We start from the raw sequence: 15,358 nt of genomic DNA on the forward strand, positions 1-15,358 counted from the left end.
GAATATAACCAGTTAGGAAACCATATGCTGAATTTATCATAAAGAGAAATTTTGAGGTATGTTGAGTTGATAGCAAATAAAAGTTAAACCCTTTTTAGGTATAAAAGAATTGAATATCTTGGGACTGTCATTCTTAGAAATGCACATAGTTTAAGCTATAAAATAATCTCTAGGCCCTGTGACAGGGTCAGGCCAGATGGCTACAGAAGAGTGATAGAAGGCAGATATATTAGTCACAGATTAAGTAGATCCCTTTTCCCTGGGTAAGGTAACACGGGTAGTTCCAGAACAAGCAGGAACTTGCTGGAATCAGTTAAGGCAGGCAGGCTAATTAGGACACCTGGAGCCAATTAAGAAGCTGCTAGAATCAATTAGGACAGACTGGCTAATCAGGGCATCTGGTATAAAAAGGCTCCAGTTAATGAGGGGTGTGTGTGTGTGTGTAAGGAGCTGGGAGTGAGAGGACGTGCTGCTGGAAGACTGAGGAGTATAAGCGTTAACAGACATCAGGAGGAAGGTCCTGTGGTAAGACTAAAGAAGGTGTTGTGAGGAGGCCATGGGGAAGTAGCCCAGGGAGTTGTAGCTGTCGTGCAGCTGTTCCAGGAGGCACTCTAAACAGCTGCAGTCCACAGGGCCCTGGGCTGGAACCTGGAGTAGATGGCGGGACTGGGTTCCCCCCAAACCTCCCAACTGACCTGGACTGTGGGTTCTACCAGAGGGGAAGGTCTCTGGGCTGTTCCCCAACCCACATGGTGAATCTCTGAGGCAAGAAAATCCGCCAATAAGCGCAGGACCCAACAAGATAGAGAAGGAGCTTTGTCACAGCCCCCATATAACATTCTTAGAATTGTTACAATGTTTCATTCAATCTAACTTGGTTCATGAAGCTTGAATAACCAAAGCCACTCCAAAAATGGTTTAGTTCTTCTTCGAGAGATGTCCCTGTGGGTGCTCCACTGTAGGTGCTGGTGCGTCCCTGCGCCTTCGCCCGGAGATTTTTACAGCAGTACTCATAGCGGCCACGCATGCTCAGAAGCTGCCCCCCCGGTGTGCCTCTAGGTTAATAGTACGCATGCGTGGCCGGTCTCCTCAGTTCCTTCTCAACCGTCCCCGGCCTGAGACGGAGCTCAGCAGACTCATTAGCAAATCCTTCACTCTTACCTTTTAGTAACCAGTTCTTGTCAGTTTTTTTTTTTTTCTGTTAGTATAGTTACTTACCCAGTTCATCTGTTTAAAAAAAAAAAAAAAAAAAAAAATTTCTGTCAGCCGCGGCTATGCCGGGCTCCACAGGTTTCAAATGCTGCGCTACCTGCAAGGAAGCTATCCCGTTGTCGGACGGACATTCAAAGTGCATAAAATGTTTGGGGGAAGCTCACATTCCCCAAAAATGTGCCCACTGCTCTAAACTCAGCTCCAGGGCACGGAAAGACAGGGAGCTTAAACTCAAACTGCTCCTGCTTCAAAAATCTATCGGGTCAGTTTCAGACCCAGGCATTGAAGCCGGCTCCGCTACCCGACACAGCCCCCCCCCTCAAAAAAGCTCAAGAAGTCTATGAAGAAGGGGCACCTTTCCTCACCGAGCAAGACTATGAGGCATAAAGTCTCTCCAGGCAGATCCACGATCTCTCTGCCTGTGCTCCCTCGCCTCAGCAATTTCCATGAGCCAGGCTCCTCCGGAACAGCGCAAAAGCCGCCTGAGGCTTCAGCGCCGCCGAGAAGCTCCGGTGCCGAGGCATCAGGCTTCCAGTTGCCTGCCTCAGTTACGGCACCGTTCGGCACCGCGAATGAGACGGTGCCGACATTCCACAGCACGCCTCACCCGAGGCAGCCCGACATTTCTCGCCCGGCACCGACCGCGGCACCGACGCCTGCGGGGCATTCTGACACACAGATCACAGCCAGAAGCCCCGATCGCAGGAATGCTCTTGTGCAGCAGCCTCTATCGGCTCAGCTTTCATCTCCCGCAGGAGCTGCATTCACTCATTTTACCCAGACAGCTGATCTTCTAGTATCACCTACCTTGCAGTCTCCGCTCATGAATGCATATTCTTTTTCAATGCCTGAGTCAGGATCTGAGCAGTTTTCCTCCAGTGAGGAGGAAGCAGATTCACAGGGAGTTTTTTCCCCATATCATGACTCCCAGCCCCGGACCCAGAGCAATAAGGGTTATGGAAATACTACCTCATCCCACTCTCAGGACCCTGCCCCTTGGGGGATGAACCCCTGGATGGCACCACCTATGCCCTACCCGCCACCATGGCAATACTGGACACCATGGGCATCATACCCTCGGGAACACATGCCCCGTGGCCACTCGACCAGGCGCAACACTGATCCAGCGCCGTCCCCTAATGCATATGCTAGTGACACGAGACGCCTGGCAACACAGCCACGTTCCCAGGATAAACCTAGCCCTTCTCCTGGTCCAACAGACCCGGAGTTAGCACCTGAGGAAGCATTACTTCCCCTTCCTCCCACTCCCTCTGATGAATATACAAAATTCCAGGACCTCTTTAAGAGAGTTGCTAGTGACCTGAACATTAACCTGGACGTGGTTCCCGAACAACAGCATGAGCTAACGAACATCCTACAGCCCCCTTCTTCCTCCAGAGTGGCACTTCCAATTAACGCAGCCCTTTTAGAACCCGCTAAGTCCATTTGGCAGACTCCAGCGACAAGCCTACCTACCTGCAAGCAAGCGGACAAGAAGTATTTTATTTCTCCAAAGGACTCTGAATTCCTTTTTACCCACCCAGCACCAAACTCATTGGTAGTAGACGCTGCGAACCAGAGGGCTAGACAACAGTATTCTCGTTCTGCCCCACCTAACAAGGATAGCAAACGACTGGACCTGTTTGGTCGCAAGGTCTATGCATCCTCCACCCTCCAATTTTGTATAGCTAATTATACTGCAGTCCTGGCAAAATACGACCATAAAAACTATAATAAGTTAATGGACTTTATTGATGACATTCCAGAACAAAGAAAGCAACAGTTCAGAGCTATGGTTTCTGAGGGCCAAGCCATTTCACGCACCGCTCTCCAAGCAGCCCTCGATGTAGCCAACACAGCAGCAAGATCTACCGCTACAGCGATAGTCATGCGACGGGGCTCATGGCTCTCCTCTTCCTTTTTTCCTCGCGAAGTTCAGAACACAATTGAAGATCTTCCCTTCGACGGTGACAAACTCTTTGCTTCTAACACGAATGAAGTGCTTCATTCAATGAAAGACTCCAGAACAACCCTCCGGTCTCTAGGTCTCCAGGCACCTACGGCAAGAAGACGACAATATCGATACCAACCATACCACCGGCCACGTTATCCCGCATTTACACAACCTTCCCATAGACCGCAGGAACAGCAACAGCCGCAACGTCCACGACCAAGATTCCAGCGACGTCGCCCAAACTCTACAGGGGCGCCTCAACCCCCACCAGCTAATAGGCAGATTTGAAGACTTGGTCGAGGGTTTAGAAAGCAACGCCCTCACTTCAGCCGGCACACCAATCTTTGGACACCGCCTACGACCTTTTTTCCAACAATGGAGGACGATTACCTCCGACAAGTGGGTCTTAGAGGTAGTTACAATTGGATACGTCATCCCCTTCCTCTCCTTACCTCCCACCCACCCACCCTCCCCGTCCCTCTTCAGGGACCCTTCTCACGAGCAGCTACTCCTCCAAAAAGTGCAACATCTCCTTCATCTGGGAGCAGTAGAAATCGTGCCAGAGCGACACAGAGGGAAGGGTTTTTACTCCCATTATTTCTTAACGGAGAAGAAAAATGGGGGATGGCGACCAATCCTCGATCTCAGGCGGCTCAACAGATTCATCAAAAAGCAAAAGTTCAAGATGGTGACCCTCACTACCATAATCCCAGCGCTGGAGCAGGGCGCCTGGTTTTCTGCCCTCGACCTACAAGATGCCTATTTCCACGTCACTATACATCCGGCCCACAGACGTTTCCTCCGATTTACCCTTGGTTCCACACATTTCCAATACAGGGTACTCCCCTTCGGACTATCTACAGCCCCCCGTGCTTTTTCCAAACTTCTAGCTGTAGTCACTGCTCACCTCAGGAGACAAGGGGTAGTAATATTCCCTTACCTCGACGATTGCCTCCTCAAAGCTTCAACATTCGACGAGGCGCTCTGGTTCACACGGCTCACAGTCGAGTGCTTTCTTTCTCTCGGCCTACAAATAAACAGAGACAAATCCACATTACGCCCCACCCAGCACCTGCAGTTCATAGGCGCAGATCTCGACTCTCGGACGGGGCTAGCATCGCTCCCACCCGATCGCTTCAATTCCATACACCAACTGGCCACAATTATTCGCAACAGCCCTCAGGTAACTGCCTGAGACTGCCTGCAACTACTAGGTCACATGGCCTCGTGCACTTTTGTCGTCCAGAATGCACGCCTACACATGAGGTGCTTCCAAGCGTGGCTGGCAACGGTTTACAAACCGAATATGCATTCTTTAAACAAGACTCTCTCCCTGCCTACTCCAGTCAAAGATTCGCTACATTGGTGGACCGTCCACTCCAACCTCTGTTCTGGAGTCCCGTTTCTTCAACAGGCTCCATCACGCATTCTGACCACCGATGCATCTATGACAGGGTGGAGTGCACATATGTCTCATCACACAGTGCAGGGACTATGGTCACCAACCGAGACCTCCCTGCACATAAATATTCTAGAACTTCGAGCCATTCGCAACGCGTGCCGTCACTTCCTGCCACTAATCAAACATCATCACGTACGCATAATGACGGACAACATTGCATGCATGTTTTACGTGAACAGGCAGGGCGGAGCTCGTTCCCATTCGCTGTGCACAGAGGCTATGAAGCTCTGGAATTGGTGTATTGCGAACAACATCCGGGTATCAGCAGCCTATCTTCCCGGAATCATGAACACCACAGCAGACGAACTGAGCAGACGCTTCCCATGGGACCACGAGTGGGAGATAGACGAGAAAACCATTCACGATGTATTCAACACCTGGGGTTACCCAACCGTAGACTTGTTTGCAACTGCAAAAAACAAGAAATGTCTCAATTTCTGCTCCAGAGCAGGACTGGGCAAACATTCCCTGGGGGACGCATTCATGATCTCATGGCACCAAAACCTATTTTATGCGTTTCCCCCGATACCAGTTCTCAACAGGGTCCTGATAAAAATCCGAACGGATCGAGCCAAGGTGATCCTCATTGCCCCATCGTGGCCCAGACAACCATGGTTTCCCTTCCTCACCAGAATGTCAATCCAACCACCAATCTCCCTGCCGCTTATTCCGAACCTTCTATCTCAACAGCACGGCCGTTTTCTCCACCCCAACCTGCCCATCCTTCACCTCAAGGCCTGGTTCCTACGTGGTTCTCCCAACGCGAATTAGATTGCTCCAAACAAGTTCAGGAGGTACTCCTACATAGTAGAACGCTATCTACTCGCAAGACCTATCTTCAAAAGTGGAAACGGTTCACACATTGGTGTTCTGCTCAACATCTTTGTCCTACCTCGGTACCTCTTTCATTTATATTGGACTATCTCTTGGGCCTTAAGCAATCTGGCCTTTCCTTCAGCTCCATCAGGGTCCATTTAGCTGCTATTACGACTTTCCACGACAGAATTGATGATACGTCTGTCTTTGCTCACGCTACTACGAAGCGTTTCCTCAAGGGTCTACAAACCTTATATCCAGACATTAAACCACCGACCACCCCGTGGGACCTTCATCTGGTACTATCTGCCCTAACTCAACAACCTTTTGAACCCCTAGCCACGTGCTCCCTCTTACACCTCTCGATGAAAACAGCGTTTCTGGTGGCAATTACTTCTGCTAGACGGGCAGGAGAAATAGCAGCTCTCATGGCACACCCACCGTATACGATATTTTTTAAAGACAAGGTTACCCTCAGATTACATCCCAAATTTCTTCCGAAGGTCCACTCGTCATTCCATATTAATGAACCCATACACCTACCGACTTTTTTTCCGAAACCACATGCGAACTCCTTTGAAACCTCCATGCATACACTAGATGTACGCAGAGCCTTGTCATTTTATTTGGATAGAACCAAACCTTTTAGAGCTTCCTCCAGACTTTTTGTCTCTATCGCTGACCGCTCTAAAGGCACGCCTATTTCCACCCAGAGACTCTCGAACTGGATCTCCCAGTGTATCCGACTGTGCTATCACTTGAAAGAGATTACACCTCCAGACGGCATTAGAACACACTCCACTAGATCTCTGGCTGCCTCAGTCGCGTTCTTACGCAAAGTTCCCTTGGCTGACATTTGTAAAGCAGCCACCTGGTCCTCGGACCACACTTTTGTTAAACATTATGCCCTTACTCAAGGCCCTCTCTCTGACATACGCTTGGGCAGAGCGGTACTTTCAACGGCGTTCCTGCCAGATCCGAAGTCCCTACCTCCTTAAGATACACAGCTTTTAAGTCACCTACAGTGGAGCACCCACAGGGACATCTCTCGAAGAAGAAGAGGAGGTTACTCACCCTGTGCAGTAACTGACGTTCTTCGAGATGAGTGTCCCTGTGGGTGCTCCACTACCCACCCTCCTCCCCTCTACTTCGGAGTTGGGGGCCTCCGTGGTAGAGAAGGAACTGAGGAGACCGGCCACGCATGCGTACTATTAACCTAGAGGCACACCGGGGGGGCAGCTTCTGAGCATGCGTGGCCGCTATGAGTACTGCTGTAAAAATCTCCGGGCGAAGGCGCAGGGACGCACCAGCACCTACAGTGGAGCACCCACAGGGACACTCATCTCGAAGAACGTCAGTTACTGCACAGGGTGAGTAACCTCCTCTTCCCTTTTTATGTACTTATTCAGCTGTTTGCCTGTCCAGAAGATTTAATTTTTAGTTGAGATTAGAGGATATTTATTCAATGTCATTCAGTTTGAGATTTCGTGTACCGTATTGGGGAAGTGAGAAGCTTTTTTCCTGCAAACAGAAATAAGAATTTAATTATTTGGACCAGCACGCATTTTGTGACTGCTGCTGTCAAAGACAGTTGTTGAAACTCAAGCGCTGTGTTTGCATGGTTATGAAAACATGATATTGGCATATTAATCTAGTTGTATCTGTGTCAGTCCCAGGATATTAAAGAGAGAAAATGGGTGAGTTAATATATTTAATTGGACCAACTTCCAACAGAAATTGGAGTCTTGGTAACTTGGTGGAGAAAGATGGGAAGAGGTATTTGTCTTAGTAATATTAGGTTTGATTCACATGATTTCGTGATCCCTGAGTTTTGGCTGAGTGGGTTGAGTTTCTGGTTCAAACGGAACCAAAATTTCAAGCCAAATATTGCTATGAAACTGTGTGGAAACTTATTACTTTGATTTCATAATAATGAAACTCAATACTTCCTGCAGTGCTGAGGCATTTCTTAGGAGAACTAATTAGACCAGGGGTTCTCAAACTGGGGGTCATGACCCCTCAGAGAGTTGAGGTTATTACATGGGGGGGTCGCGAACTGTCAGCCTCCACCCCAAACCCCGCTTTGCCGCCAGCATTTATAATAGTGTTAAATATAAAAAAGTGTTTTTAATTAATGGAGTTGGGGGTCACACTCAGAAGCTTGCTGTCTGAAAGAGGTCACCGGTACAAAAGTTTTAGAACTGCTGAATTAGACCTTGCATAGGATGTGAGTTTGAAGAAGGTGACAATGAGGTGACAGTGACAAGGTGAGCTAGCTACTGATAAAGGGAATTATATGATATTTTTATAGGAAAAATTGAGAAATGCAGGTTTGTTAGAATTATTGTAAATTGGTTACAAATCTGGTTAGAAAACCAAACACAGTACCTATTTCTGTTCTGTTGCATGGGTGTAAATTGGAATAATCTCAATTTAAATAAATGAAATTACAGTGCTCTGAAACCAGTTTGTCTGCATGCTCTGGTCCACTGAGAACAATTGGGGTTTGGTTCATTATCTGCTTGGACAGTAGCATCTGTGTGGTGTCATATATAGATTAAAGGAGGGCATAACAATATTTAGTATATTTATGACTTGGAAAAAATAGTAGAAAAGAGATTAAATTAATGGATAATAGAAAATTGTGGACACTTAAAAGGTAAGTTCTCATGAACAAGAACTTGCAAGTTTTGGTAAGTGAAAAGCAGCTGGCATGGGAGGGGAGCAAGATTCTGGCCCAACATCTACTGTATTTTATATTGGCTTTTATATGTTGTATCACATAGGCAGGAAGGGCACTTTGTAAACAATTTTATTATTTTACTGTCATTAAAAAGGCATATGCAGTAATATATTTTGTATGCAAGAAGAAAGCTGTTGCCTCTAAAACTATGGATGTATTTATTCTCACCCTTTAATTCTTGCACCAGTGAGATCACAGCTGAAATACTGTGTTTCCTTTTGGACATATTACAGTACAAATACTGACAAACTGGAGACAGTTCAGGAAAGGGTAGCTAAAATACTTAAAAGCCAGAAAAATAAGACCTATAAGGAATGATTACGAGGGCTGACAGCTGCATGGAGAAATATTTTACGAGCATGTAAAAGGATGTTCTAGAGACGAAAGAAAGCAGTTGTCTTCATTAGTCAAACATGACAAGCCAGGTAATGGGTTTCAGCAGCAACAAAGAAAGTTTAAATTCAGGTGCAGAGAAATTCAGTAGCTGAAAAATCAGTCACTGGTGGTGATGGAACAGTGACAGTGAGAGTCAAAATTTCATAATTGACTATGGGAAATGGTTAGCAGTATTAGGATTCTGCCACAGTAATGGGGGTTTAAAGATATCTCAGATTTCCTTTCCTCCTGTTCTGGTTCATGTGATCATCAAACACAAGGATATTCGTGAAAGAGTGTATTCCCTTGTGGTTAAAATTTGATTGGCTTTCCATTATAAACTCAGTTTTGACATCCCCTCAACCCACCTGTAACTTTACCAGAATTTAACCAGTCTCCCAGGGTCTCTGGTCGACTGCATGAGCACTCACCTCAGGATACTTAGCTGTGACTCACATGGGGCTTTAAAGTTATGCAGGAGCAGACACATTCACCATGCTCAGGCACTCTTTGGCATCTAGGACTAGAGAGAGAGAGACCATGAACAGGCAGGATTGATAAGTGCCACAGTCTGCCCTGAACCAGTGGGTTTCCCTGGTCCCAGCCCCAGTATCTCTCACTAGGTCTTCAGAGATTATCTGTGTCTCATAAAGAGCAGCTGAGGCTGGTGTGCTCACTGATTTTTATAAGCTCCAGAAGACACGGAGTGAAATCCTGGCCCTGTTGAAGTCAATGAGAGTTTAGACCAGAGGTGGGCAGACTACGGCCCACGGGCCACATCTGGCCTGTGGGACCCTCCTGCCTGGCCCCTGAGCTCCTGGCCCAGGAGGCTAGCCCCCGGCCCTTCCCCCGCTGTCTTGCCTCCCCCGCAGTCTCAGCTCACTGCACCGCCGGTGCAATGCTCTGGGTGCTGGGGCTGCAAACTCTTGCCGGGCAGCGCAGCTGCAGAGCTGCAGCCTGACCCAGTGCTCTGTGCTGTGCGGTGGCGGGGCTGGCTCCAGCCGGGCAGCACGGCTGCCTGTTCTGGTGCTCTGGGTGGCGCGGCTGTAGCACCGCTAGCCACTGGTGCTCCAGGCAGAGTGGTAAAGGAACAGGGAGCAGAGGGAGGGGAGGTTGGGTAGAGGGAAGGGGAGTTTGGGGTGGTGGTCAGGGAGCGGGGGTGTAGATGGGGTCAGGGCGGTCAGAGGGCTGGGAAAAGGGGTTTAATGGGAGCAGGGGTCCTGGGGGAGCAGTCAGGAAGGAGAGGGGTGGTTGGATGGGGCAGCGGGGGACAGTCAGTGGCTGGAGGTCTGGGGGCGGTCAGGGGACAGGGAGGGGTGGATGGGGCAGGGGCTGTCAGGGGACGGAATGGGGGGGTTGGATGGGGCAGGAGTCCCGGGGGGGCCGTCAGGGGGCGAGAAGCAGGGGTGGGTGGGGCAGGGGGCTGGCCATGCCTGGCTGTTTGGTACAGCCTCTCCTAACCGGCCCTCCATACACTGTTTATACAGTTTCAGAGTAACAGCCGTGTTAGTCTGTATCCGCAAAAAGAAGAACAGGAGTACTTGTGGCACCTTAGAGACTAACAAATTTATTAGAACATAAGCTTTCGTGGACTACAGCCACTGCATCCGAAGAAGTGGGCTGTAGTCCACGAAAGCTTATGCTCTAATAAATTTGTTAGTCTCTAAGGTGCCACAAGTACTCCTGTTCTTCTTTTTGTTTATACAGTGTATAAACTCTGCAGCAGTGACGCTCTCCATATTCCCCTTGTCCCAGAAGGTGGTCTCATATTCTCCTGGCTGGGTGTTGAATTGGTGGGGGCTGATTTCCTGCTGCAACCATCTATAGAGTACATTATAGTCCTAGAATCCCTGTTGGTTCATATAAGGGTCATTAAACTGTATGCATATATTTTGTTTTTATGCACAGTTTACAAGCATATACGCAAGTAACTAGAATTATAACAATTTTCATAACTATTCTTGGCGGGGGCGGGTAGGGAACCAAGAAAATGAATACTTTTAAGTCATGTATAGGAGAAATAGAAATATACATCAGACATTTTCATTATCAAAGGGGAAAAAAAATCCTAGCCAGAAACCTCTTTAATATAGATGTTGGGACTTAGCCCAAGTATTTCCATGTTAGTCTTTGAGATGATGTCAGTACAGATCCCAGTGTAGGTGCATGTGCGCCTCATGCGAGCAAGGTTGGAGTCTTTTGAACAGCTGTGGCCACTGGGGCCATGTATGCATCCTGTGCCTCCTTGTGCTTTCTGGAAAACCTTTCACATGCTTGAAAAATATTTTCTCACTCCGCTGTTGGCCCTCTTAATCATTCCTTATGGGTCTGATAAACCTGATACCTGATGTACTAGCAACGTCAGGCCCACCCAGGATCACCCTTCCAACAAATGGGGCACTTCTTGACCCTCAAGAGGCCTTGTGGCAAACACCTGCCATTATACCATCTGCTGCAGAAAGGGTGGGAAAATGGTATTCAATCCCTTTAAAAAAAAAAAAAAAAAGTTTGAGTACTTGTACACCCACCCCTTTGTCATCTCAGTAGTGCAAGAGAAATCCACATCTGGCAAAAGCATCCCAAAGGACAAGGACTCAACAAAGTTCAACCTGTTTGGGAAGAAATCCTACTCCTCTGCCTCCTTTCAGCTACAGGTGCAAATTATCAGATCCTTCTGGCCAAATAATAATTTCCTGAATTGGGATGAAGTAACAGCCTTTCTATCCAAGCTCCCACCTGAGAGCAGGGAAGTGTATTCAAGGATATCGTCAATGAGGGCCAGTAAGTGGCTAAAACGCCCTCCAAGTTGCAATGGATGTTTCAAACACTGGCTAGCTCCATCGCCACAGTAGTGACAATGTGGTGAGATTCATGGTTTCAAGCATTGGCATTCCCAGGGAAGTGCAAGTTACAATAAACCTGCCCTTTGAAGAGATGGAGTTATTCAGTGAGCACACAAATAACACACTACGTTCCTTAAAGGACACAGAGGCCACCTTGCACCCCATAGGGATCTATACCCCAGCCCCTTATTGCAAACCATACAGTTACCAGACCCCGATGAGACAGAGGAAGCCACTATGCTGTGCTAAACAGCCCGATTAGCTTCCCAAAGAGAAGCCCAGATGAAGCAGGAAACACCATCTTCCTCCTCCTCCTCCTCAGTGATGTACCCTGCTCCTGTGGCTTGTTAGCAAATTTAATAGGGCTTTCAGGAACTACAACAGAGCCAGAGGGGGGGAAGAGGCTTCTTTCTACTCATGGCATTTCCTGGCCCCAAAAAGAAAGGGGATCTTCATCCCATCTTAGACCCACACAGACTCAACATATACATGCGCAGCCTCAGGTTCAGGATGGTTACACTTGCTTCCATCTTCCCATCTCTTCAGGCTCAAGAATGGTTTTATGTTTCTTGACTTGCAGGTTGTGTACTTCCATATAGCTATCCAGGCAGCCCACAGGACATACCTAAGATTCATAATAGGGTCCAACCATTACCAGTACAGGGTATTGCCCTTTGGACTCTCCATGCCATCAAGAGTGTTCACAAAATGCCTGGCAGTGGCAGCAGCATGTTTTTAAGACAGGGCATTCACATGTATCATTACCTAGAAGACTGGCTGGTCAGAGGCAGGTCTCAGCAGGAGACTGCAACAGCCCTAGGGTATGGCCTCTTCATGTTTCCTCAGCTAGGCCTCCTAGTGAACTGTGAGAAATTCACAGATGATAGAGTTCCTAGGGGCTATGAAAGACTTTCAGTTGGCAAGAGCCTACCAACCAGAGGACAGGTTCTGGTCTCTTCAGTGACAGATTCTATAAAATCTGATCTGATGACAATGGTGCATGCTTGCTTAGGACTAGTAGGCCACTTGTCAGCATGCACATATGTGATTCCAATTGCCAGGCTTCATCTGCAGTCCCTAATTCTATGGCAGAGCACTCACTATCTAGGTACCACTTGAACAAGAGCCACAGGTCCACCTCAGGTCCTGTGGTAGCTAAATTCATGGCTGCAGCCCAAGAATGCTGTGACCCTGCCTTGACATGACACTCCTCACAGACACCTCCGGGACAGGTTGAACCATCTGCAGATGCAGGGAACCTGGTCCCAGGATGATTTGAAACTCTGTAAACATCCTGGAGCTCAGGGCCACAAGATTAGCCTGTGTAGGATTTCTGTCTGTTCTCCCCAGGGGAGACCTTCACAAACAACCCCTCCTCAGTACACTGTTATAAACAGGCATTCATTTATCCCCTTTCTGCCAAGAAGCCATCAGGCTGTGGGCATGGTGTCATCCTTAGGGGGTAATCCTGTTACCTTGGCATATGCCAGGAACCAGCAACAACCTGGTGTGACGCTCTCCTCAGGGCACCCAGAACTGTAAGCCACTGTGTTACCTGCTTGCCTCACAAGAAAGAGCTTTGCTGGAGCTTTAATCTGTCAGCTCCCTGCCTCATCAGCTAACTTCTTGAGACTCTGCTAGACTTAACGTTGCCTTGCAGGTAGCAGTCAGTGGACCTCAGTTCCAGAGTTCTCCAGAGATGTGTCTCTGCAGTGTCCAGTCCCTGTCACTGGACACTCCCAGAAATTTTTAAGTTGCTGCCTCCACAGAGACCGTGCACACACTAGCCTGTTAGTTAAGTGCGAGTCCTCAGCTATACTTCAGTATAACACCACTGAGATGGTTTATAGTAAAGAAAATAGATTTAAGTGATACTAAGCAAGAGAAAAAGAGACCGGTATGGTAACACACAAAATAATAAAACATGCTTTCCAGTGTCCAAGGCTGAAATTTATCAGACTCCCATGTTTGTCTAGACAGCTTTCTCCCTGGCCAAGGCAGTTCTGTCTGTCAGACCAGCTGGATATTTGAAGTGGGCCTCCCATATATCTCCCAGCCTGTTCAGTCATATCTCAGAATCATGGTTAGGTATTGCACCCCAACCCACAATCATTGCACTTGATGGTTTGGGTGTTGGCTACAGACAGACACTACTCTATATAAATTCAGGAAATTCTCATACAGAGCAGGAAGTCATTACTAGGAAATCCTACTCCTCTAAATGGAAAAGATTTTCCATATGGGCAACCTGATGCAATCTAAGTGAGTATAGACCCTGAGATAGAGAGTCCTAGACTACATGCTGAGCTTCAGTCTGGCTTAGCATTTAACTCTCAAGGTCCACCTTGTATTAACATTGGCATGTCACATTCTGGTACAGTTGTGCTCAGTCTTCTCATATCAAACAGTGTCCATTTTCTTCAAAGCCCTTCTGCATACTACCCTCCCGTTAGAGACCCAACCCCACCTGGCACCTCAATGTCATCCTCCCAGTTATTTCTGCCTGCTATCAGATAGCCGATGGTCCTGTGCCTCCAAATATCAAGGTGCACTCCACCAGGGCACGGGCAGTGTCTTGATCCAGCTTCAGAAACATGCTGATATTTGAGATCTGCAAGGCAGCAACATGGAGCAACTCACTTACCTTCATTAAAGATTACATTCTTGAAATGGCAGCCAGGTCAGATGCCAAGTTCATGGGAGCGGTGCTGCAATCGTTATTTCACTAATGTTGCTGAAACACCTCATCCCCACCATTTAGAGGATGCTGTTTGCCTGTCAACTACAAAGGGATCCATACGGACACACATTTGAGAAGAAAGAAGGGTTACTTACTCTACAATAGCTATAAGATACAGTCAGTTTGGATCCCACGGCCCACCCTCCATCCCTGCTTTTCAGAGTCCTCAGCAACCGTGGGGGAACTAAGGGAAATTCATAGCTGCTCCGCCCTTTTTGCTCTCATGGAGGAGCATGAGGAGGCACAGGATGCATATGCGTCTCCAGTGGACTGCTGTTCAAAAGATCTCGTGCACCATGGAGTACATGTGCACTACTGTAAGATCTATACCTGACATCATCTCCAAGAGCCACAATTACTGTAGTAACCTTCTTGTCAACTGTCTAAAATGGGCCATCTTGATTATCACTACAAAAGTGTTTTTTCCTCCTGCTGATAATAGCTCATCTTAATTAATTAGCCTCTTACAGTTGGTATGGCTACTTCCACTTTTTCATGTTCTCTGTATGTATGTATATCTTCTTACTATATGTTTCATTCTATGCATCTGATGAAGTGGGCTGTAGCCCACGAAAGCTTATGCTCAAATTTGTTAGTCTCTAAGGTGCCACAAGTACTCTTGTTCTTTTTGCAGATACAGACTAACACGGCTGCCACTCTGAAACCTGTAGCAGGGAAAGTAACTGTTCTTTTTCTGATGTTTAGGTGTTGATAGCTACGGGTTTTGCTGACTTTCAGATACAGCATTTGCTTTTGTTTTAACCTTTGCTCTGACTTTACTGACTTTCAGACCTCTTGTATTTTAGTAACTGCTAATCTGGTAAATTTTCTGTTTGTAACTTTAATTCTGCTTTGAGAGACTGTGGTCTGGGAATATTTAAACACCATTTTATTTCTGCTCTTCTTAAGAGATTCACTTAGTTCTGCATTAGGTAGAAATATGTTGTTAGCTCCCATTTCACAGCGTGCTCAATTCCACATTCTGTTTATTCTTCAATTGATTTTAGCAGATACAGTGTGAAGGTAGCCAGTACTTCTAAAGCATCCACTATTAGCAAGCATCTCCTGTATTGTACATTACTTTGAATCTTGAAGTCTCTATTTGACACCTATACTCATTTCTTTGTTTTGAGTTTAGTCATGCATTTTTTCAAGTGATCCTGATACTCCTTTGTCTCACAGAAGGCTTGTGACTTATGATTAAAATGTTTTC

The 15,358-nt window shown here is 47.3% G+C and overlaps 1 protein-coding gene across 2 annotated transcripts in view; it reads left to right on the plus strand.

Moving 5' to 3' along the window:
* The window catches only part of ARHGEF26 (Rho guanine nucleotide exchange factor 26), a 108,238-nt gene that overhangs the window by 53,680 nt on the left and 39,200 nt on the right, over positions 1–15,358 (plus strand). The gene's annotated exons all lie outside the window — the stretch shown is intronic.

Source organism: Malaclemys terrapin, chromosome 9 (assembly GCF_027887155.1).
Source record: "Malaclemys terrapin pileata isolate rMalTer1 chromosome 9, rMalTer1.hap1, whole genome shotgun sequence".
In the NCBI taxonomy this organism is placed as follows: domain Eukaryota; kingdom Metazoa; phylum Chordata; order Testudines; family Emydidae; genus Malaclemys; species Malaclemys terrapin.